This window comes from Aegilops tauschii, chromosome 2 (genome assembly GCF_002575655.3).
Source record: "Aegilops tauschii subsp. strangulata cultivar AL8/78 chromosome 2, Aet v6.0, whole genome shotgun sequence".
NCBI lineage: Eukaryota > Viridiplantae > Streptophyta > Magnoliopsida > Poales > Poaceae > Aegilops > Aegilops tauschii.
In genome coordinates, this window is record NC_053036.3 from 522,985,852 (window position 1) to 523,009,838 (window position 23,987).

Genomic DNA, 23,987 nt, shown 5'->3' on the forward strand with positions numbered 1-23,987 from the left:
CTACCCGCGTAGCCTTTTCGTTTAGTCTACCTAGCCGTCTAATCAACTGCTTGCAGGCCACTTCTCCCATTTACTTCTCCATCGGGAACCAATTTTGCTCGGCTTCTTCACTACTCCTTCATCTTCATTTGCATCCAAACCACACTGCATTCACATTGTTTTAACCTCTTCACATCCTCCTGGAGTAATTCCAAAGCGCCTTTAAATAATCATCTTCTTCAGTTAGACTAGCCATCTAATCCTAATTCTCCAAACCATAGCCCTCCGGTCCAGCGGTTCCAAATGGCGAAAGAGATCGAGATGCAGGTTTTTAGCGTCCAACATGTCCTCGTTGAAGGCTCATTGACCATAGTTGCCACAGTCACCGACCACCCAAGGGTTGTTTGGAAGTGGATCAACAATGTATCCAACTCCCTCCAAAAGGTGGAGATGAAGGTCATCGGTCTCGACGCAGAGCACACGGAGCGTGCCACTGGGAAGATCCAACGCGCCGCCGTCCTTCAGCTGTGCCTCGAAGATGATGTTTTGGTGTACCACATCATACACACGCCCTCCATACCAGGTGAGCTTCACGATTTCTTCTCTCGAGAGGACATATACTTCTGTGGGGTAGCCATCGCAGGGGACAAACAGAAGTTGGAGCCGTACAACCTTGATTTGAAAAGCATAGCTGACGTACAAACCAAAATAAAGATTCCTGTAGAAGATTGTGATAAACCGACACCATCCCTATTCGACGTAGAAAATTTTGTGCTCGGAACAAATCTTCAGAAGGGTGAGGAGACGCTGGCATTAAGGTCGTCTGGATGGGAGAATTATCCCTTGACGTACGAGCGGATAAAATATGCTGCCCTCGATGCCCGTGTGAGTTTAGAGATAGTTGCAAGGTCCAGAGAGCTTGTTGCGAAGCCGTCTCCCACAGAAAATGAGAAGAAGAAGAAGAAGAAGAAGAAGAAGAAGAAGAAGAAGAAGCAGCACTAGCAGCAGGGCATTATGGATGGATGAACTATTTCCTCTCTTGTAAAAAAAATATTCCCTCTCTGTGTATATTGATATAGATGGACTATTTTGTTGGTGTGCATGTCTTTGAAACAAGTAGTAGCATGGGTTCGCTTGACTATACAGAACTATTTATCCCCCTAGCTTTCTCTACTACTCCTTCAAGTGATCGGTATGCAATGCATGTGTCCGTAGACATGACAGCTTGTCCATGGAAGTTCAACTATGGCGACCATCACGTTTCATCCACTGCCACTTGCGATTTCCACGACGCCGCTCCAACCCACGGCACCACGTCCCCCGACGTGCGCCTCACCCCTCTCAGCCGCACCGCCCCTCTGCCTTTGTGTGCTTGACCTGTGGGCCACCAGAAATGCGGCGAGCATCAAGTTTCTACCATAGCCACACGCGATTCCCATGACGCCACTTGAACCCATGACACCACACATCCCCCGACCTGTGGCTCACCCCTCTCGGCCCCACTGCCCCTCTGCCTTCGGGAGCATTATATGTGGACCAGCCACCTATCGGGTCCACATATTATTGACTCAAAGGCAGGTGTAGTAAGGCGCTGAAGCTCAGTCCCAAGGGCCCCGAGAGGGAAATGTAACTCCTGCGCCAGGCCTTGTGGTGCTACCGCTGCACGAACTCGTGCCAAACTCGATATTTGTTTCTTTACTATACATGCACGCAACGATTTAATGGACATTGTAATCTCAACATGTGATGGGGAGCTCTAAATTTGAATTCGAAACTTATAAAATGAAAAAAATTCAAAACATATAAACTGGGAGAGAGGGAGTATACTATAGGATGTGTCCCATATGAAACAAGTCCCCTGGTTTGTCACCGTGAAGATGCGGTTAGAAAGGAGCACAGCATCTTCGTACTCGTACGGCAACAAATCGGCTGCAGACATCATGGTCCACCTTTGACTGCCATGTGCAAGGTTCGTGCTATCTTCTTCTATCTCACAGTGGTTCCATCGTACCAATTCAGGCGGTGGCCTGTTGCATGGCTGATCCCAATGTTGGACAAAGGTTCTTGGGTGTCACCATTGTAAATGTTGTGCAAATTGATGTTGGTACCCTCCCATACATATGCAAGCCAATCTCCACTCGCACCGAGCCTAATCTGTGAAATAGTGGGCAGGGGGAGAATTAGAAAATGGACACGTAAGTAGTCTTTAGAATGCATTTACTATGTGATAAAACTCATCTTACCTGCTCATCGAACAAAATCCGAGTGCCCCTCAACGTCGGCATCTCAAGGGCCGTCAACTTGCAACTACGGCCACGCCGCGCTGGAGAGACCCCCAAGGAAATATCCTCGTGCGTTGCACAGAACATCAAGATGCATTTGTATGAGTAGTTTATCTTGAGAGAGAAGGATGAACGAGGGAAGGCCTTATTTGCAAATGTGGAGAGGGGTGTGCCAAACTACGGCCATGCCGTGCTGAAAACAAATTGAGTTTGCGTCGGTGGCACACCCTGCGGCAAGATGCCCATGTGGGCTTCTTCTATAACTAGCAAGATGCTCGTGCATTGCAGGGAACATCAAGATGCATTTTTTACAAAACACCTCTTGTGATTGACCCTTGTAGGAGTAATCCCATGTGTAAAAGCTAATGGTATCTCGAGAATTTTATTGGAAAAATGGTACCTTTGGAACAAGTTTTCTCTACTACTGCTCCTTGCAGTGAGCGGTATGCAATGCATGTGTCAGGAGACATGACAGCTTGTCCATGGAAGTTGAACCATGGCGACCATCACGTTTCTTGTTTCTACCACTGCCACACCCACACGCGATTCCCACGACGCCGCTCCAACCCACGGCACGACGTCCCTTGACGCGCGCCTCATCCCTCTCAGCCCCACCGCTCCTCTGCCTTTGTGTGCATGACATGCGGGCCAGCTGAACTGCGGCGACCATCAACTTTTTACCACAACCACACCTGATTGGACGTGGTTTGCCTGCTCCGATTCGTACTCCCGCACCATCGAATTTTCATCCAGCGGATGTGACACATTTTGTCCCGGGCATCAATCCTCAGATGGAGTACTTCTGTACTATAGGTAGTACCCGCCGGTGTGGCCATCTACGCCTCATAACGCCTCGATGCCCAGCTGTGGCACCCTCACCAGGGCCACGCCACCACCGGCCGGCTCATCTCGAATGAGTGAGTCGCGAACCATGCCACCACCATGAGAATGACATGTGGGCCAGCCGCATTTAAGGTCCGCATGTCATTGACTCATAGGCCGGTGCACTAAGCCACTGAAGCTCGGTCCTGTGGGCCCCGAGAGGGGAATGTAATTCCTGCGGCAGGCCTTGTGGTTCTCCCGCAGTACGAGCTCGTGCCAAACCCAGAATTTGTTTCTTACTACTACCAACTACTCCCTCCATTCCTAAATATAAGTCTTTCTATACATTTTAAATTGCTACCACATACGGATGTATGTAGACATATTTTTGAGTGTAGATCCACTCATTTTGTTCCGTATATAGTCACTTGTTAAAATATCTAGAAAGATAAATATTTAGGAATGGAAGGAGTAGTAAGGTACACATGCATTGCACGCATGAGATTTGGTAACCAAATTCTGAATAAATAACACACTATAGCATGTAAGCTTTGAGTCATATATGCATCATGTAGATGTTCGTTTAATTCTTATAGTTCATCTAGTTCAAAATCAATTAGTTTTATAAAAAATCTGTTATGAGATTGATGGAATTATGCATTGTAAAGCATAAAGTAAAAACAAATAGTGACAATTCATTTTGAAAAAAGAAGTTTGGGCAATTAAGATATGGAAGATTCTAGAACAAAGGAGAAGTGCTTGTGTTATGAGGTTTGTGCGTTATGCTTAAGTTCAACCATGGAGTCTTCTAGATTCTACATCTGGCAGAATCTGGTGGAATGTAGATGATATCCAACGGCCAGTATTGCTCGGATTTGCCATCTTTGTACCGTCGGATTGGCTTCATCCAACTACTAACTTTCAAAGTTATTCACACACTATCTCTTCTCTACTCTTATAAAAAACCGAGTTGGTGATGATGGTGTGCCTGCCATCTTGTAATATAGACCGTCTGATCTATATCTGACAGATAGAAAGCAAACTATGACAATTTTACAGATAAGTACTTGCCTTGTTCATCCTTATCTCCCACAACCTGATTGCTGACCAATTAAAAAAGGAAGTCTCTGGAACAATCTGGCATGGTGGCCGCCTGCCGGCGCCGTCCATCACCATGCCTCCGCCAGTCCGACCACCAGTCGCCACCACGCCCACTCCTCCTCACCTTATCTCTCATCTTTCTCGAGATATCATTTTTTCGATGATATTCTCGAGATACCATTTTTCTGATAAAATTCTCGAGATATCATTAGTTTTTACACATGGGATTACTCCTGCATGGGTCAATCACAACAGGTGTTTTGTAAAAAAAATGCATTTTGATGTTTCGTGCAATGCATGGGCATCTTTCTAGTATCTCTACTCTTATATTATATATAAAAACGGAGTTGGTGATGATGGTGTGCCTGCCATCCTGCAATATAGGCCATCCATTTATATCTGACGGATAGGAAGGAAACTATGGCAATTTTGCAAAAAGATACCCACACCCCTCTCCACATTTGCAAATAAGGCCTTCCCTCGTTCATCCTTTTCTCTCAAAAGATAAACTACTCATAGAAATGCATCTTGATGTTCCGTGCAACACATGGGCATCTTGCTAGTAGGGGTATAGATGTGCCGGCCCGTGCGTTGCAATGCATCCAAAGTATATCTATTTAGTGGAGTGCACTCTAAACACATTATCTATTTATTTTTATCTAACCTTTCGTAGCCATGCAACCGAGCCACATAAGCTTAATGGGTGCCCCCCACATCATATTATTCATACTACGTTGACTGAAAAAAAATCACCCAAAACAAGATCTTCCCTTTTTTGTTCCTACGATGATGTGTCGTGCACGTACCTAGTTGTATAGTGGTAGTACTAGTTGTAGTGCAAACTTCATACTAGTAGGAGTAGTAGTACGGAATGCACCTACTCCATCAACGAGCCCCATCGGACACCAAATTTCTTGGCTTCCGTGCTACAGCCAGATCTTCCCCTCGTTTCTATTTTCCAACCCGGCGGCGGGCGAGGTGCGGTTTGCCAATAGTTGGTTTGCTCAACGGCGGTCCCACGTGAAAGTGAAAATGCTAGGCAACATGCCTTCCCTAGCTATGTGGTGTGCCGGAGGGACCGTGGAGTACTCCCAATTCCTGGGCATGTGGGGGTGCGACGCGAACGCGGCAGGCCTTTTCCTTTTACTAGCAATGTGCCCATGCATTGCGACGGATCCAAAGTAGTAGAATAGTAGTACTCGTTCACAAACTTGAAAGAAATCACTCTTGTTTTGATATACTCCTAATATATTACTTTTTACTCAAAATATATTTCTCAGGCTGTTTTGATGAGGTGAGGGAGGGATGTGGTTGCTTTCAATATAATAATGGGTTCTCTGCAAATTGGAGTAGAGAAGTGGGCTATTGTTGCAAAAATGCCACAACTTACCTCACAACCGTTAGATGCAGATCTAATGGTCATAAACGACGGATGGAAGACACACCACCATCACCAACTGAGTCTTTTATAGGAGTTGGAGTAGAGAAACATGTATAAATTGTAACATTTGGTTCTGCTCCTTGGCACGATCGATAGATAGAAATAACGATTGGAAACGATAGGGCGGGGATATTTCCACCAGATAAGCAGGGTACGTAGTAGCTTGGTTGGCGCATCGTCAGTTTGGTCACATGCGGTCTGACATGTTCTAGTGTTTCTAGCAAGATGCCCGTGCGTTGCACAAAGTTGATGCAAAAGGTAAGCACAACTTATAAATTGACGGATGGAGTACTAGTTACAGTGATGCATATAATTAAGCAAAGGGATCACACATGTCGGTATTGAATGGAACGAGAATGCAATAGCACAATAAGAATTAAGGCCACGATGATGCAATCACAGTGCTGGTTACAGGAGGCAAGAAGAAAGATGCATCCATCAACGTACGACCTCCTCCTCCTCCTCAACTTAGTGCGTAGGGCCACCGACTAGCGGCTAAGGAGCGGCGGCTTTTGTGGCGAGGTCAAGGTGCTTCTCAGCAAAGGTATCCAAGGCTTCCAGCCGGTTGAGGAAGGCCAATGTCATAGCGTCCTCACTGGCCTCGTAGATACCTATGTACACGATTTTCTTGTACACGTGGATGTGTAGGTCGATGAATTCTCGTAGGGCGAGGCGCCTCGCGGCGAGCGCGACCTCCAGATGGACATTCTTTTTGGCATCGACGGGCAGTCGCAGGGCCATAGTGCTTTAAAGAGGTTCCGTCCATGGAGGCCGATTAGGGTGGCAGGCAATGAGGAGCCCGGGTGCGCGGGCTAGAGGAGTACGGCGATGTCGTCCGCAAGCTTCTTGAGGACGGTGAACTTGTTGGTGGTGGCAACGATCATCTGGTCCAACTGAGAGTCGTTGTTGGCGTCGACGGCGGCCATCCACCAGCCGGTCACGAACACCGTCTGGAGACGATCCTCGGCGCCACGCCGCAGGCCGGCATCATGGACCATCTGGCACAGCCGCTAGCCGCTCGCGCGCATCGCCGCCATGGGTCTGGAGTGAGGGCTTTTGCACTTAGTGTAGGTGATTAGGCAAATGCTTAGGTACGTACGATGTGGTAGATGCATTGGAATGGAGGGGCGCCTTTATATGAATGCAAATTGCGTTGCATTCACATCGTGCAACCTCTTTTCCCGGTCCTCCTCCCATTACTTCCCTCATGCATTCACGATGCTAATTGAAGGAGGATGCATTATTGGCCGTTCAACATTTCAGGAACCGCTACCCCCTCCCTCGTCTGCATTAAAGCCGTATCGGGAACTGTGTCGCCCGCTGTCGAATCAAATAGTACTGCGCCGCCCACTGCACGCCCGACTGAACATGCCTCCTCGCCTCCATCAAAACCCTTCGTTAAACCCGCATGCAAACGGAGGAACCTACTCCGGCCACACGTCCGTTCATGAGTGGCCGGAATTAAACGCAACACCGGCCGAGCTCCTCCCATCCGCCCTTAGTTTAAACGAGGCCAGACGTCGGCCAAGCTCCTACAGTCCGCACTCTATTTAAATGAGGCCAGACAGACAGCGGGCAAGAATCGCACTTCTCCGCCGCTCCCCTATCTCCTCCTTCACCATTTTCTCCACTCTTTCGATGGCTTCCGAGGAGCCATTCTTCGGCACACTACCCGGCTAGGTGGCCCGCAGAGCCCTCCAGATACGGGCGAGGCCGCTCAGTGCTTCACCAACCTTGCTTGGCCCGACGGAGCCAGTTGTCACCCCAAGCCGGCGTCTGGTTCAGCAACTCGCCGCTCCAGTTCAGCTTGATGAGGAGTGGCGAGTTACTCCCGTTGGAAATATGCCCTAGAGGCAATAATAAATAGGTTATTATTATATTTCCTTGTTCATGATAATCGTTTATTATCCATGCTAGAATTGTATTGATATGAAACTCAGATACATGTGTGGATACATAGACAACACCATGTCCCTAGTAAGCCTCTAGTTGACTAGCTCGTTGATCAATAGATGGTTACGGTTTCCTGACCATGGACATTGGTTGTCGTTGATAACGGGATCACATCATTAGGAGAATGATGTGATGGACAAGACCCAATCCTAAGCCTAGCACAAGATCGTGTAGTTCGTTTGCTCAGAGCTTTTCTAATGTCAAGTATCATTTCCTTAGACCATGAGATTGTGCAACTCCCAGATACCGTAGGAATTCTTTGGGTGTACCAAACGTCACAACGTAACTGGGTGGCTATAAAGGTGCACTACAGGTATCTCCGAAAGTGTCTGTTGGGTTGGCACGAATCGAGACTGGGATTTGTCACTCCGTGTAAACGGAGAGGTATCTCTGGGCCCACTCGGTAGGACATCATCATAATGTGCACAATGTGACCAAGGAGTTGATCACGGGATGATGTGTTACGGAACGAGTAAAGAGACTTGCCGGTAACGAGATTGAACAAGGTATCGGGATACCGACGATCGAATCTCGGGCAAGTAACATACCGATTGACAAAGGGAATTGTATACGGGATTGATTGAATCCTCGACATCGTGGTTCATCCGATGAAATCATCGAGGAGCATGTGGGAGCCAACATGGGTATCCAGATCCTGCTGTTGGTTATTGACCGGAGAGTCGTCTCGGTCATGTCTGCATGTCTCCCGAACCCGTAGGGTCTACACACTTAAGGTTCGGTGACGCTAGGGTTATAGAGATATTAGTATGCGGTAACCCGAAAGTTGTTCGGAGTCCCGGATGAGATCCCGGACGTCACGAGGAGTTCCGGAATGGTCCGGAGGTAAAGATTTATATATGGGAAGTCTTATTTTGGTCGCCGGAAAAGTTTCGCACTTTATCGGTATTGCACCGGGAGTGCCGAAAGGGGTCCGGGGGTCCACCAGCCCCGGGGGGCACATGGGTTGTAGGGGGTGCGCCTTGGCCCATATGGGCCAAGGGAACCAGCCCCAAGAGGCCCATGCGCCAAGAGATAAGATAAATGGAGAGTCCTAAAGGGGGAAGGCACCTCCGAGGTGCCTTGGGGAGGAAGGACTCCTCCCTGGCCGCACCCTTCCTTGGAGGAAGGGCCAAGGTTGCGCCCCCCTCTCCCTTGGCCCTATATATAGTGGGGGGAAGGGAGGGCAGCAACATCTAAGCCCTGGCGCCTCCCTCTCCCTCCCGTGACATCTCTTCCTCCCCGCTTGCGCTTGGCGAAGCCCTGCCGGGATCCCGCTACTTCCACCACCACGCCGTCGTGCTGCTGGATCTCTATCAACCTCTCCTCCCCCCTTGCTGGATCATGAAGGAGGAGACGTCGCTGCTCTGTACGTGTGTTGAACGCGGAGGTGCCGTCCGTTCGGCGCTAGGATCATCGGTGATTTGGATCACGACGAGTACGACTCCATCAACCCCGTTCTCTTGAACGCTTCCGCTCGCGATCTACAAGGGTATGTAGATGCACTCCCCTTCCCCTTGTTGCTAGATTACTCCATAGATTGATCTTGGTGATGCGTAGAAAATTTTGAATTTCTGCTACGTTCCCCAACAGTGGTATCAGAGCTAGGTATATGCGTAGTTTCTATGCACGAGTAGAACACAAAGTAGTTGTGGGCGTCGATTTTGTCAATTTACTTGCCGTTACTAGTCTTATCTTGATTCGGCGGCATCGTGGGATGAAGCGGCCCGGACCGACCTTACACGTACACTTACGTGAGACAGGTTCCACCGACTGACATGCACTAGTTGCATAAGGTGGCTAGCGGGTGTCTGTCTCTCCCACTTTAGTCGGATCGGATTCGATGAAAAGGGTCCTTATGAAGGGTAAATAGAAATTGGCATATCACGTTGTGGCTTTTGCGTAGGTAAGAAACGTTCTTGCTAGAATCCCATAGCAGCCACGTAAAACATGCAACAACAATTAGAGGACGTCTAACTTGTTTTTGCAGGGTATGCTATGTGATGTGATATGGTCAAAAGGATGTGATGAATGATATATGTGATGTATGAGATTGATCATGTTCTTGTAATAGGAATCACGACTTGCATGTCGATGAGTATGACAACCGGCAGGAGCCATAGGAGTTGTCTTTATTTTTTGTATGACCTGCGTGTCATTGAATAACGCCATGTAAATTACTTTACTTTATTGCTAAGCGTGTTAGCCATAGAAGTAGAAGTAATCGTTGGCGTGACAACTTCATGAAGACATAATGATGGAGATCATGATGATGGAGATCATGGTGTCATGCCGGTGACAAAGATGATCATGGTGCCCCGAAGATGGAGATCAAAGGAGCAAAATGATATTGGCCATATCATGTCACTATATGATTGCATATGATGTTTATCATGTTTACATCTTATTTGCTCAGAACGACGGTAGCATAAATAAGATGATCCCTCACTAAAAATTTCAAGAGATGTGTTCCCCCTAACTGTGCACCGTTGCGAAGGTTCGTTGTTTCGAAGCACCACGTGATGATCGGGTGTGATAGATTCTAACGTTCGAATACAACGGGTGTTGACGAGCCTAGCATGTACAGACATGGCCTCGGAACACATGCGAAACACTTAGGTTGACTTGACGAGCCTAGCATGTACAGACATGGCCTCGGAACACAAGAGACCGAAAGGTCGAACATGAGTCGTATAGTAGATACGATCAACATGGAGATGTTCACCGATGATGACTAGTCCGTCTCACGTGATGATCGGACACGGCCTAGTTTGACTCGGATCATGTATCACTTAGATGACTAGAGGGATGTCTATCTGAGTGGGAGTTCATTCAATAATCAGATGAACTTCATTATCATGAACATAGTCAAAAGGTCTTTGCAAATTATGTCATACGCTTTAGTTCTACTGTTTAAGATATGTTCCTAGAGAAAATTTAGTTGAAAGTTGGTAGTAGCAATTATGCGGACTGGGTCCGTAAACTGAGGACTGTCCTCATTGCTGCATAGAAGGCTTATGTCCTTAATGCACCGCTCGGTGTGCTGAACCTCAGCGTCGTCTGTAGATGTTGCAGAACATCTGACATACACGTTTTGATAACTACGTGATAGTTCAGTGCGTAATGCTAACGGTTTAGAATTGTGGCACCAAAGACGGTTTTGAAACGTCGCAGAACATATGAGATGTTCCGAAGACTGAAATTGGGATTTCAGACTAGTGCCCACGTCAAGAGGTATGAGACCTCTGACAAGTCTCTTAAGCCTGCAAACTAAGGGAGAAAAGCTCAATCGTTGAGCATGTGCTCAGATTGTCTGAGTACCACAATCGCTTGAATCGAGTGGGAGTTAATCTTCCAGATGAGACAGTGATGGTTCTCCATAGGCACTGCCACCAAGCTATTAGAGCTTCGTGATGAACTATAACATATGAGGGATAGACATGATGATCCTTGAGCAACTCGCGATGTTTGACACCGCGAAAGTAGAAATCAAGAAGGAGCATCAATTGTTGATGGTTAGTAAAACCACTAGTTTCTAGAAGGGCAAGGGCAAAAGGGATACTTCATGAAACAGCAAATCATTTGCTGCTCTAGTGAAGAATCCCAAGGTTGAACCCAGACCCGAGACTAAGTGCTTCTGTAATGAGGGAAACGGTCACTGAAGCAGAACTACCCTAGATACTTGGTAGATGAGAAGGCAGGCAAGGTCGACAGAAGTATATTGGATATACATTATATGAATGTGTACTTTAATAGTACTCCTAGCAGCACCAAGGGTATTAGATACCGGTTCGGTTGCTAAGTGTTAGTAACTCGAAAGAAAAGCTGCGGAATAAACGGAGACTAGCTAAAGGTGAGATGATGATATGTGTTGGAAGTGTTTCCAAGGTTGATGTGATCAACCATCGCATGCTCCCTCTACCATCGAGATTGGTGTTAAACCTAAATAATTGTTATTTGGTGTTGAGCATAAACATGATTGGATTATGTTTATCGCAATACGGCTATTCATTTAAGGAGAATAATGGTTACTCTGTTTATTTGAATAATACCTTCAATGGTCTTGCACCTAAAATGAATCTCGATCGTAGTGATTCACATGTTCATGCCAAAAGATATAAGATAGTAATGATAGTACCACATACTTGTGGCACTGCCACTTGAGTCATATTGGTATAAAACGCATGAAGAAGCTCCATGTAGATGGATCTTTGGACTTACTCATTTTTGAAAAGATTGAGACATGCGAACCATGTCTATTGGTATATATGCATGAAGAAACTCCATGCAGATGGATCGTTTGGACTCACTTGATTTTGAATTACTTGAGACATGCAAATCATACCACATGGGCAAGATGACCGAAAGGCCTCGTTTTTCAGTAAGATGGAACAAGAAAGCAACTTGTTGGAAGTAATACATTTTGATGTATGCAGTCCAATGAGTGCCGAGGCATGCAGTGGATATCGTTATGTTCTTACTTCACAGATGATTTGAGTAGATGCTAAGTGTATTTACTTGATGAAACACAAGTCTGAATTATTGAAAGGTTCAAGTAATTTCAGAGTGAAGTTGAAGATCGTCGTGATAAGAGGATAAAATGTCTGTGATATGATCATAGAGATGAGTATCTGAGTTACGAGTTTGGCACACAATTAAGACATTGTGGAAAGTGTTTCACAATTAATACCGCCTAGAACACCATAGTGTGATGGTGTGTCCGAACATCATAACTACACCCTATTGGATATGGTGCATACCATGATGTCTCTTATCGAATTACCACTATCGTTTATGGGTTAGGCATTAGAGACAACCGCATTCACTTTAAAAGGGGGCACCACGCAATTCCATTGAGACGACACCGTTTAGAGAAACCTAAGTTGTCGTTTCTTAAAAGTTTGGGGCTGCGACGCTTATGTGAAAAAGTTTCAGGCTGATAAGCTCGAACCCAAAGCGATAAATGCATCTTCATAGAATACCCAAAACAGTTGGGTATACCTCCCATTTCAGATCTGGAAGCAAAAGTAATTGCTTCTAGAAACGAGTCCTTTCTCGAGGAAAAGTTTCTCTCGAAAGAATTGAGTGGGAGGATGGTGGAGACTTGATAAGGTTATTGAACCGTCGCTTCAACTAGTGTGTAGCAGGGCACAGGAAGTTGTTCCTGTGGCACCTACACCAATTGAAGTGGAAGCTTATGATAGTGATCATGAAACTTCGGATCAAGTCACTACCAAACCTCGTAGGACGACGAGGATGCGTACTACTTCAGACTAATGCGTAATCCTGTCTTGGGAGTCATGTTGTTGGACAACGATGAACCTATGAGCTGTGGAGAAGCGATGGTGGGCCCATATTCCGACAAATGGGTAGAAGCCATGAAATCCGAGATAAATGGATCTTTAAGAAGAAGACGGACGTGGACGGTAATGTTATCGTCTATGAAGCTCTACTTGTGGCAAAGAGTATTTCCACAAGTTCAAGGAGTTGACTACGATGAGATTTTCTCATCCGTCGCGATGCTTAAGTCCATCGGAATCATGTTAGCATTAGCTGCATTTATGAAATCTGGCAGATGGATGTCAAAACAAGTTTCCTTACCAGTTTTTGTAAGGAAAGGTTGTATGTGATACAATCAGAAAGGTTTTGTCCATCCTAAGGATGCTAAAAGGTATGCTAGCTCCAGCGATCCTTCTAAGGACTGGAGTAAGCATCTCGGAGTTGGAATGTACGCTTTGATGAGATGATCAAAGATTTTTGGTTTATACAAAGTTTATGAGAAACTTGTATTTCCAATAAAGTGAGTGTGAGCGCTACAACATTTCTGATAAGTATATGTGAATGACATATTGTTGATCCAAAATGATGTAAAATTTCTGGAAAGCATAAAGGGTTGTTTGAAAGGAGTTTTTCAAAGGAAGACCTGGATAAAAGCTGCTTACATATTGGGCATCAAGATCTATAGAGATAGATCAAGACGCCCGATGATACTTTCAAAGAACGCACACCTTGACATGATTTTGAAAGATTTCAAAATAGATCAGCAAAGAAGGAGTTCTTGGCTGTGTTACAAGGTGTGAGTATTGAGTAAGACTCAAGACCTGACCACAGCAGAAGAGAGAGAAAGGACGAAGGTCATCCCCTATGCTTTAGACGTAGGCTCTACAGTATGCTATGCTGTGTACCGCACATGTAGTGTGCCTTGCCATGAGTTGGTCAAGAGGGTACAATAGTGATCCGGGAAAGGATCTCATGACAGCGGTCGAACTTATCCTTAGTACCTAGTGGACTAAGGAATTTTCTCAATTATGGAGGTGAAAAGGAGTTCGTCGTAAAGGGTTACGTCGATGCGAACTTTGACACTAATCCGGATGACTCTGAGTGGTAAATCGGATTCGTATAGTAGAGCAATTACTTGAAATGGCTCCAAGTAGCACGTGGTAGCATCCACAAGATGACATAGATATTCGTAAAGCACACACGGATCTGAAAGGTTCAGACCCGTTGACTAATAACCTCTCTCACAAGCATAACATGATCAAACCAGAACTCATTGAGTGTTAATCACATAGTGATGTGAACTAGATTGTTGACTCTAGTAAACTCTTTGGATGTTGGTCACATGGTGATGTGACCTGTCCGTGTTAATCACATGGTGATGTGAACTAGATTATTGACTCTAGTGCAAGTGGGAGACTGTTGGAAATATGCCCTAGAGGCAATAATAAATAGGTTATTATTATATTTCCTTGTTCATGATAATCGTTTATTATCCATGCTAGAATTGTATTGATAGGAAACTCAGATACATGTGTGGATACATAGACAACACCATGTCCCTAGTAAGCCTCTAGTTGACTAGCTCGTTGATCAATAGATGGTTACGGTTTCCTGACCATGGACATTGGATGTCGTTGATAACGGGATCACATCATTAGGAGAATGATGTGATGGACAAGACCCAATCCTAAGCCTAGCACAAGATCGTGTAGTTCGTTTGCTCACAGCTTTTCTAATGTCAAGTATCATTTCCTTAGACCATGAGATTGTGCAACTCCCGGATACCGTAGGAATTCTTTGGGTGTACCAAACGTCACAACGTAACTGGGTGGCTATAAAGGTGCACTACAGGTATCTCCGAAAGTGTCTGTTGGGTTGGCACGAATCGAGACTGGATTTGTCACTCCGTGTAAACGGAGAGGTATCTCTGGGCCCACTCGGTAGGACATCATCATAATGTGCACAATGTGACCAAGGAGTTGATCACGGGATGATGTGTTACGGAACGAGTAAAGAGACTTGCCGGTAACGAGATTGAACAAGGTATCGGGATACCGACGATCGAATCTCGGGCAAGTAACATACCGATTGACAAAGGGAATTGTATACGGGATTGATTGAATCCTCGACATCGTGGTTCATCCGATGAGATCATCGAGGAGCATGTGGGAGCCAACATGGGTATCCAGATCCCGCTGTTGGTTATTGACCGGAGAGTCGTCTCGGTCATGTCTGCATGTGTCCCGAACCCGTAGGGTCTACACACTTAAGGTTCGGTGACGCTAGGGTTATAGAGATATTAGTATGCGGTAACCCGAAAGTTGTTCGGAGTCTCGGATGAGATCCCGGACGTCACGAGGAGTTCCGGAATGGTCCGGAGGTAAAGATTTATATATGGGAAGTCTTATTTTGGTCGCCGGAAAAGTTTCGCACTTTATCGGTATTGTACCGGGAGTGCCGAAAGGGGTCCGGGGGTCCACCAGCCCCGGGGGCACATGGGTTGTAGGGGGTGCGCCTTGGCCCATATGGGCCAAGCGAACCAGCCCCAAGAGGCCCATGCGCCAAGAGATAAGATAAATGGAGAGTCCTAAAGGGGGAAGGCACCTCCGAGGTGCCTTGGGGAGGAAGGACTCCTCCCTGGCCGCACCCTTCCTTGGAGGAAGGGCCAAGGTTGCGCCCCCCTCTCCCTTGGCCCTATATATAGTGGGGGGAAGGGAGGGCAGCAACATCTAAGCCCTGGCGCCTCCCTCTCCCTCCCGTGACACCTCTTCCTCCCCGCTTGCGCTTGGCGAAGCCCTGCCGGGATCCCGCTACTTCCACCACCACGCCGTCGTGCTGCTGGATCTCTATCAAGCTCTCCTCCCCCCTTGCTGGATCATGAAGGAGGAGACGTCGCTCCTCTGTACGTGTGTTGAACGCGGAGGTGCCGTCCGTTCGGCGCTAGGATCATCGGTGATTTGGATCACGACGAGTACGACTCCATCAACCCCGTTCTCTTGAACGCTTCCGCTCGCGATCTACAAGGGTATGTAGATGCACTCCCCTTCCCCTCGTTGCTAGATTACTCCATAGATTGATCTTGGTGATGCGTAGAAAATTTTGAATTTCTGCTACGTTCCCCAACAGTGGTATCAGAGCTAGGTATATGCGTAGTTTCTATGCACGAGTAGAACACAAGGTAGTTGTGGGCGTCGATTTTGTCAATTTACTTGCCGTTACTAGTCTTATCTTGATTCGGCGGCATCGTGGGATGAAGCGGCCCGGACCGACCTTACACGTACACTTACGTGAGACAGGTTCCACCGACTGACATGCACTAGTTGCATAAGGTGGCTAGCGGGTGTCTGTCTCTCCCACTTTAGTCGGATCGGATTCGATGAAAAGGGTCCTTATGAAGGGTAAATAGAAATTGGCATATCACGTTGTGGCTTTTGCGTAGGTAAGAAACGTTCTTGCTAGAATCCCATAGCAGCCACGTAAAACATGCAACAACAATTAGAGGACGTCTAACTTGTTTTTGCAGGGTATGCTATGTGATGTGATATGGTCAAAAGGATGTGATGAATGATATATGTGATGTATGAGATTGATCATGTTCTTGTAATAGGAATCACGACTTGCATGTCGATGAGTATGACAACCGGCAGGAGCCATAGGAGTTGTCTTTATTTTTTGTATGACCTGCGTGTCATTGAATAACGCCATGTAAATTACTTTACTTTATTGCTAAGCGCGTTAGCCATAGAAGTAGAAGTAATCGTTGGCGTGACAACTTCATGAAGACACAATGATGGAGATCATGATGATGGAGATCATGGTGTCATGCCGGTGACAAAGATGATCATGGTGCCCCGAAGATGGAGATCAAAGGAGCAAAATGATATTGGCCATATCATGTCACTATTTGATTGCATATGATGTTTATCATGTTTACATCTTATTTGCTTAGAACGACGGTAGCATAAATAAGATGATCCCTCACTAAAAATTTCAAGAGATGTTTTCCCCCTAACTGTGCACCGTTGCGAAGGTTCGTTGTTTCGAAGCACCACGTGATGATCGGGTGTGATAGATTCTAACGTTCGAATACAACGGGTGTTGACGAGCCTAGCATGTACAGACATGGCCTCGGAACACATGCGAAACACTTAGGTTGACTTGACGAGCCTAGCACGTACAGACATGGCCTCGGAACACAAGAGACCGAAAGGTCGAACATGTGTCGTATAGTAGATACGATCAACATGGAGATGTTCACCGATGATGACTAGTCCGTCTCACGTGATGATCGGACACGGCCTAGTTTGACTCGGATCATGTATCACTTAGATGACTAGAGGGATGTCTATCTGAGTGGGAGTTCATTCAATAATCAGATGAACTTCATTATCATGAACATAGTCAAAAGGTCTTTGCAAATTATGTCATACGCTTTAGTTCTACTGTTTAAGATATGTTCCTAGAGAAAATTTAGTTGAAAGTTGGTAGTAGCAATTATGCGGACTGGGTCCGTAAACTGAGGACTGTCCTCATTGCTGCACAGAAGGCTTATGTCCTTAATGCACCGCTCGGTGTGCTGAACCTCAGCGTCGTCTGTAGATGTTGCAGAACATCTGACATACACGTTTTGATAACTACGTGATACTTCAGTGCGTAATGCTAACGGTTTAGAATTGTGGCACCAAAGACGGTTTTGAAACGTCGCAGAACATATGAGATGTTCCGAAGACTGAAATTGGGATTTCAGACTAGTGCCCACGTCAAGAGGTATGAGACCTCTGACAAGTCTCTTAAGCCTGCAAACTAAGGGAGAAAAGCTCAATCGTTGAGCATGTGCTCAGATTGTCTGAGTACCACAATCGCTTGAATCGAGTGGGAGTTAATCTTCCAGATGAGACTGTGATGGTTCTCCATAGGCACTGCCACCAAGCTATTAGAGCTTCGTGATGAACTATAACATATGAGGGATAGACATGATGATCCTTGAGCAACTCGCGATGTTTGACACCGCGAAAGTAGAAATCAAGAAGGAGCATCAATTGTTGATGGTTAGTAAAACCACTAGTTTCTAGAAGGGCATGGGCAAAAGGGATACTTCATGAAACAGCAAATCATTTGCTACTCTAGTGAAGAATCCCAAGGTTGAACCCAGACCCGAGACTAAGTGCTTCTGTAATGAGGGAAACGGTCACTGAAGCAGAACTACCCTAGATACTTGGTAGATGAGAAGGCAGGCAAGGCCGACAGAAGTATATTGGATATACATGATATGAATGTGTACTTTAATAGTACTCCTAGCAGCACCAAGGGTATTAGATACCGGTTCGGTTGCTAAGTGTTAGTAACTCGAAAGAAAAGCTGCGGAATAAACGGAGACTAGCTAAAGGTGAGATGATGATATGTGTTGGAAGTGTTTCCAAGGTTGATGTGATCAAGCATCGCATGCTCCCTCTACCATCGAGATTGGTGTTAAACCTAAATAATTGTTATTTGGTGTTGACCATAAACATGATTGGATTATGTTTATCGCAATACGGTTATTCATTTAAGGAGAATAATGGTTACTCTGTTTATTTGAATAATACCTTCAATGGTCTTGCACCTAAAATGAATCTCGATCGTAGTGATTCACATGTTCATGCCAAAAGATATAAGATAGTAATGATAGTACCACATACTTGTGGCACTGCCACTTGAGTCATATTGGTATAAAACGCATGAAGAAGCTCCATGTAGATGGATCTTTGGACTTACTCGTTTTTGAAAAGATTGAGACATGCGAACCATGTCTATTGGTATATATGCATGAAGAAACTCCATGCAGATGGATCGTTTGGACTCACTTGATTTTGAATCACTTGAGACATGCAAATCATACCACATGGGTGGCTATAAAGGTGCACTACAGGTATCTCCGAAAGTGTCTGTTGGGTTGGCACGAATCGAGACTGGGATTTGTCACTCCGTGTAAACGGAGAGGTATCTCTGGGCTCACTCGGTAGGACATCATCATAATGTGCACAATGTGACCAAGGAGTTGATCACGGGATGATGTGTTACGGAACGAGTAAAGAGACTTGCCGGTAACGAGATTGAACAAGGTATCGGGATACCGACGATCGAATCTCGGGCAAGTAACATACCGATTGACAAAGGGAATTGTATACGGGATTGATTGAATCCTCGACATCGTGGTTCATCCGATGAGATCATCGAGGAGCATGTGGGAGCCAACATGGGTATCCAGATCCCGCTGTTGGTTATTGACCGGAGAGTCGTCTCGGTCATGTCTGCATGTGTCCCGAACCCGTAGGGTCTACACACTTAAGGTTCGGTGACGCTAGGGTTATAGAGATATTAGTATGCGGTAACCCGAAAGTTGTTCGGAGTCCCGGATGAGATCCCGGATGTCACGAGGAGTTTCGGAATGGTCCGGAGGTAAAGATTTATATATGGGAAGTCTTATTTTGGTCGCCGGAAAAGTTTCGCACTTTATCGGTATTGTACCGGGAGTGCCGAAAGGGGTCCGGGGGTCCACCGGCCCCGGGGGGCCACATGGGCTGTAGGGGGTGCGCCTTGGCCCATATGGGCCAAGGGAACCAGCCCCAAGAGGCCCATGCGCCAAGAGATAAGATAAATGGAGAGTCCTAAAGGGGGAAGGCACCTCCAAGGTGCCTTGGGGAGGAAGGACTCCTGCCTGGCCGCACCCTTCCTTGGAGGAAGGGCCAAGGCTGCGCCCCCCCTCTCCCTTGGCCCTATATATAGTGGGGGGAAGGGAGGGCAGCAACATCTAAGCCCTGGCGCCTCCCTCTCCCTCCCGTGACACCTCTTCCTCCCCGCTTGCGCTTGGCGAAGCCCTGCCGGGATCCCGCTACTTCCACCACCACGCCGTCGTGCTGCTGGATCTCCATCAACCTCTCCTCCCCCCTTGCTGAATAAAGAAGGAGGAGACCTCGCTGCTCCGTACGTGTGTTGAACGCGGAGGTGCCATCCGTTCGGCGCTAGGATCATCGGTGATTTGGATCACGAGGAGTATGACTCCATCAACCCCGTTCTCTTGAACGCTTCCGCTCGCGATCTACAAGGGTATGTAGATGCACTCCCCTTCCCCTCGTTGCTAGATTACTCCATAGATTGATCTTGGTGATGCGTAGAAAATTTTGAATTTCTGCTACGTTCCCCAACAACTCCACGTCGGTACGGGCGTCGTCGTTGCTGCCTCGTAGCGCGCCACCAGTGTCTGCGGTGGCCACGCCTCCCGTGTCTGTCGGCGCGCCTCCCGTGCCCGCGACAGCGCCATGCAGGCAGAGACAGAAGTCGTGTGCATGGAGAGCGATGAGTCAGTGGCCAGCTTCTCCGTGTCCGCCGCCATCATCGAGGAGAAGTAGAACATGGGAGGCCGCCGCCACTTGGGTCCCATGAAGGCCACCGCCGAGGCGACGACTGCACATTCAGGTGGTTTCTTTGCTACTTCGTCTCTTCCGAGGAAGACAAAGGGATCCGCGGGCGGCCATTTAGATTAGGTACTCCCTCTGCGGATGGTGGGAAATATTTGTTCTAAGAATGGATAAATTGGATGTATCTATAACTAAAATAAGTCTAGATACATCCATTTCTAGGACAAGTATTTCCGGACGGAGGGAGTATTAATTATACCAAGAGAGCCGGATTAGCACCGCTTAGTTCATGTAAATGTAATGAAATCCATCATGTTTATATGAAGATCCGGCTTTTTTATACGAAATCCTTCATGCTTATATGAAAATAGTCCGTGTTTGCACGAATTTCATCTGGTTGGTTAGAGTTGTGAAAATGTATGCCGCTGGCGTTTGATGTCGTCCTCCGCGGAGGGAAGCGGGAGGAAATTTGCTGACTGCCGTTGGAGATGCTCTTATGCTGGAAATAATAGAGTCACATCCAATCCATTTGAGTTAATTGCATGTATGATTCTCCCTCTATAAGAAGTTAATTGCATGTAAAGTGTGCACGTGACTTGTAGGGTGGCTACAGCTTCGTACAGAAAGTTAAAAAGAAACAAGTCCATCCTTAATCTTGTATTCTAAGTACTCTGTGGGTTCCACTGTCAGTACAGTAGCCCAAGAAGTATATATTAAATAAGTAGCGCAAGGAGTATAATATACAAATCTAAAGTTAAAGACAGAATTCAAAATCAAGTCATCGCGTTGCGAGCATCCGGTGCTATCCAGTCCAACACATTTTTATTGTAGACCATGCTGGAGATATATCTCCATGTCTACTCTTATATTATACTCCATCTGTTCCTAAATATTTGTCTTTTTCAGATTTCAAATGGACAACCACATACGGATGTGTATGTAGACATATTTTAGAGTGTAGATTCACTAATTTTGCTCCGTACGTAGTCACTTGTTGAAATCTCTAAAAAGACAAATATTTAGGAACAGAGGGAGTAGAAAACAGAGTTGGTGATGATGGTGTGCGTGCCATCCTACAATATAGGCCGTCGGATTTATATCAAACGGATAGGAAGGAAACTATTGCAATTTTTGCAAAAAGATACCCACACCCCTCTCCACGTTTGCAAATAAGGCCTTCCCTCGTTCATCCTTTTCTCTACTCTTATAAAAAACAGAGTTGGTGTTGATGGTGTGCCTGCCATCCTGCAATATAGGTCGTCCGATTTATATCTGATGGATAAGAAGGAAACTATGGGAATTTTGCAAAAAGATACCCACATCCCTCTCCACATTTGCAAATAAGGCCTTCCCTCGTTCATCCTTTTCTCTCACAAGATAAACTACTCATATAAATGCATCTTGATGTTCCTTGCAACGCATTGGCATCTTGCTAGTCTCTCACATGATAAACTACTCATACAAATGCATCTTGATGTTCCGTGCAACGCATGGGCATCTAGCTGGTTTCTTTTAAAATAGTTATTGCGATAATTGGGTTGAAGTGATATATTTTATGTCTGCCCCAAATGATTTCAGATTCACTAGTAGTAACAAAGAAAAGGTTGCCTTGTTAATTAATAGAATTTCAGATTCACTAGTAGTAACAAAGAAAAGGTTGCCTTGTTAATTAATAGAAAACAGGGTGAAAACTATCACATGAGGCCGGTAAAAACAAGGCACACTGGGTTCAGCGTCACTGGCACTACAGCTATGCGCACGCGAGAAGTCTACATATCGAGGGGGCTATGGAGAAAAAGACGTATCAAGTGTGTATGAGCGACGTACAGAGACACAATGTTTGAGAGACAAACCAAATGATAGATTAAGATCAGATCAATTTGTCACCCTTCTGCTATCATTGTTGGGGTTGGGGGGAGGGGGACGGAGAGAAAGACGTATCGAGAGTGTGCATGGTAGGCATAGAGGCACAACTAGCGAGTGTGTGTGTATGTGTGTGTGTTTGAAAGAGGAGTAGAGAGATTACTATCAAGATTGAGGTGCCACCCTACTCCTTCGGTGTCGGGTAGTGTGTGTGTTTGAGAGAGAAGCCAGTCGATAGATTAGTATCAAGATCGAGGTGTCACCCTACTCCTTCGGTGTCGGGAAGTGTGTGTGGGGGGGTGTGGGTGGCGGGGGGGAAGTGACACTTACTTATCTCTACTCTTATAAAAACATAGTTGGTGATGATGGTGTTCCTAGCATCCTGCAATATAGGCCATCCGATTTATATCTAACGGATAGGAAGGAAACTATGGCAATTTTGCAAAAAGATACCCACACCCCTCTCCACATTTACAAATAAGGCATTCCCCCGTTCATCCTTTTCTCCCACAAGATAAACTACTCATACAAATGCATCTTGATGTTCCGTTTAAGGCATGGGCATCTTGCTAGTAGGGAGAAGGAGTTTGTGTGACACATATCTAGATTAAGGGATAGGTAGATAGCATGTGTGCGAGGCATACATAAAGCATCACGGAGATAAACAAACGGTGTGCATGCAAGTGCCGGAAAATGAAGCGGGAAACAATGTCTAAGCGCGCGCGCGCGTGTGTGTGTGTGTGAGAGAGAGAGAGAGAGCGAAATCTCAAAACAAAAGGTGCTCTGCTGGAATCCCATTGTATGTATTCATATGGTTCCAGAACTCGAGTTAACCTTGGGCATATGTGTGAGAGACATAATTATAATTTGAGACATTAGTGGCTGTGGGTGGGCGGAATTAAAGGGGTGGGCATGTTCGACAGACAGAGCGTGTGTGTTTCTGTGCGAGAGACTTGTAGGATGGGGTAGAAAGACGAATTCTAACCTTGAAGGAGGGAGAGAAATACATGAAGTCCGCGCGTGTGATTCCGATGCCAACGAGAAAATGAGATAGGTATGCGTGTGAGAGAGATTGCACAATTCATTCACGTATCACTATCTAGCGATCGTGGACGTGCATTGCTTGAACATAAATCAATATCTACTTCGTATTGTGGCCAAAGGTACAATATCGATTCAACGCTATAAAGATTGGACACTCACATGTCACATTTAAACCTTTTCAATTGTGCATGCCAAAGTTACAGTGATGTTTCTTCAAACAACCAATGTAGCTATCATGTACATGCACCATTGTTACTCTTGCAGTCAAATTCATGAGTCTTGGATGATTTAAGGTTCTATTATGAAGTAATATATGTAATACTCATCTATGAATTCAACGGGTACACAATTTATGAAATGGAGGCTATGTAATCATATGAGCACTACTAGGAAAAGGGCTATAGCTAATATGGACATTAATGACGCACCATGTATGTGGTGCGCCACTGCTATATAGCAGTGGCGCACCAGATACAGGTGCGCCATTATTGACATATTACTAATGGCGCACCTGATGTGTGGTGCGCCATTACTAGTTTAGAAAAAAATAAAAAACTTGTTAGTAATGGCGCACTAGGGGATAGTGCGCCATTACTAGTTGACATAGTAATGGCGCACCTTCACCAAAGTGCGTCATTACTATGTGTATGACTTGGTCAAACTTAGTAATGGCGCACTTTGCATAGGTGCGCCATTACTATGTCAAACTTAGTAAGCAAACACCTACACAAAGTGCGCCATTACTAACTTTGACCAAGGTTTGACCAAGTCATACACATAGTAATGGCGCACTTTGTGAAGGTGCGCCATTACTATGTCAACTAGTAA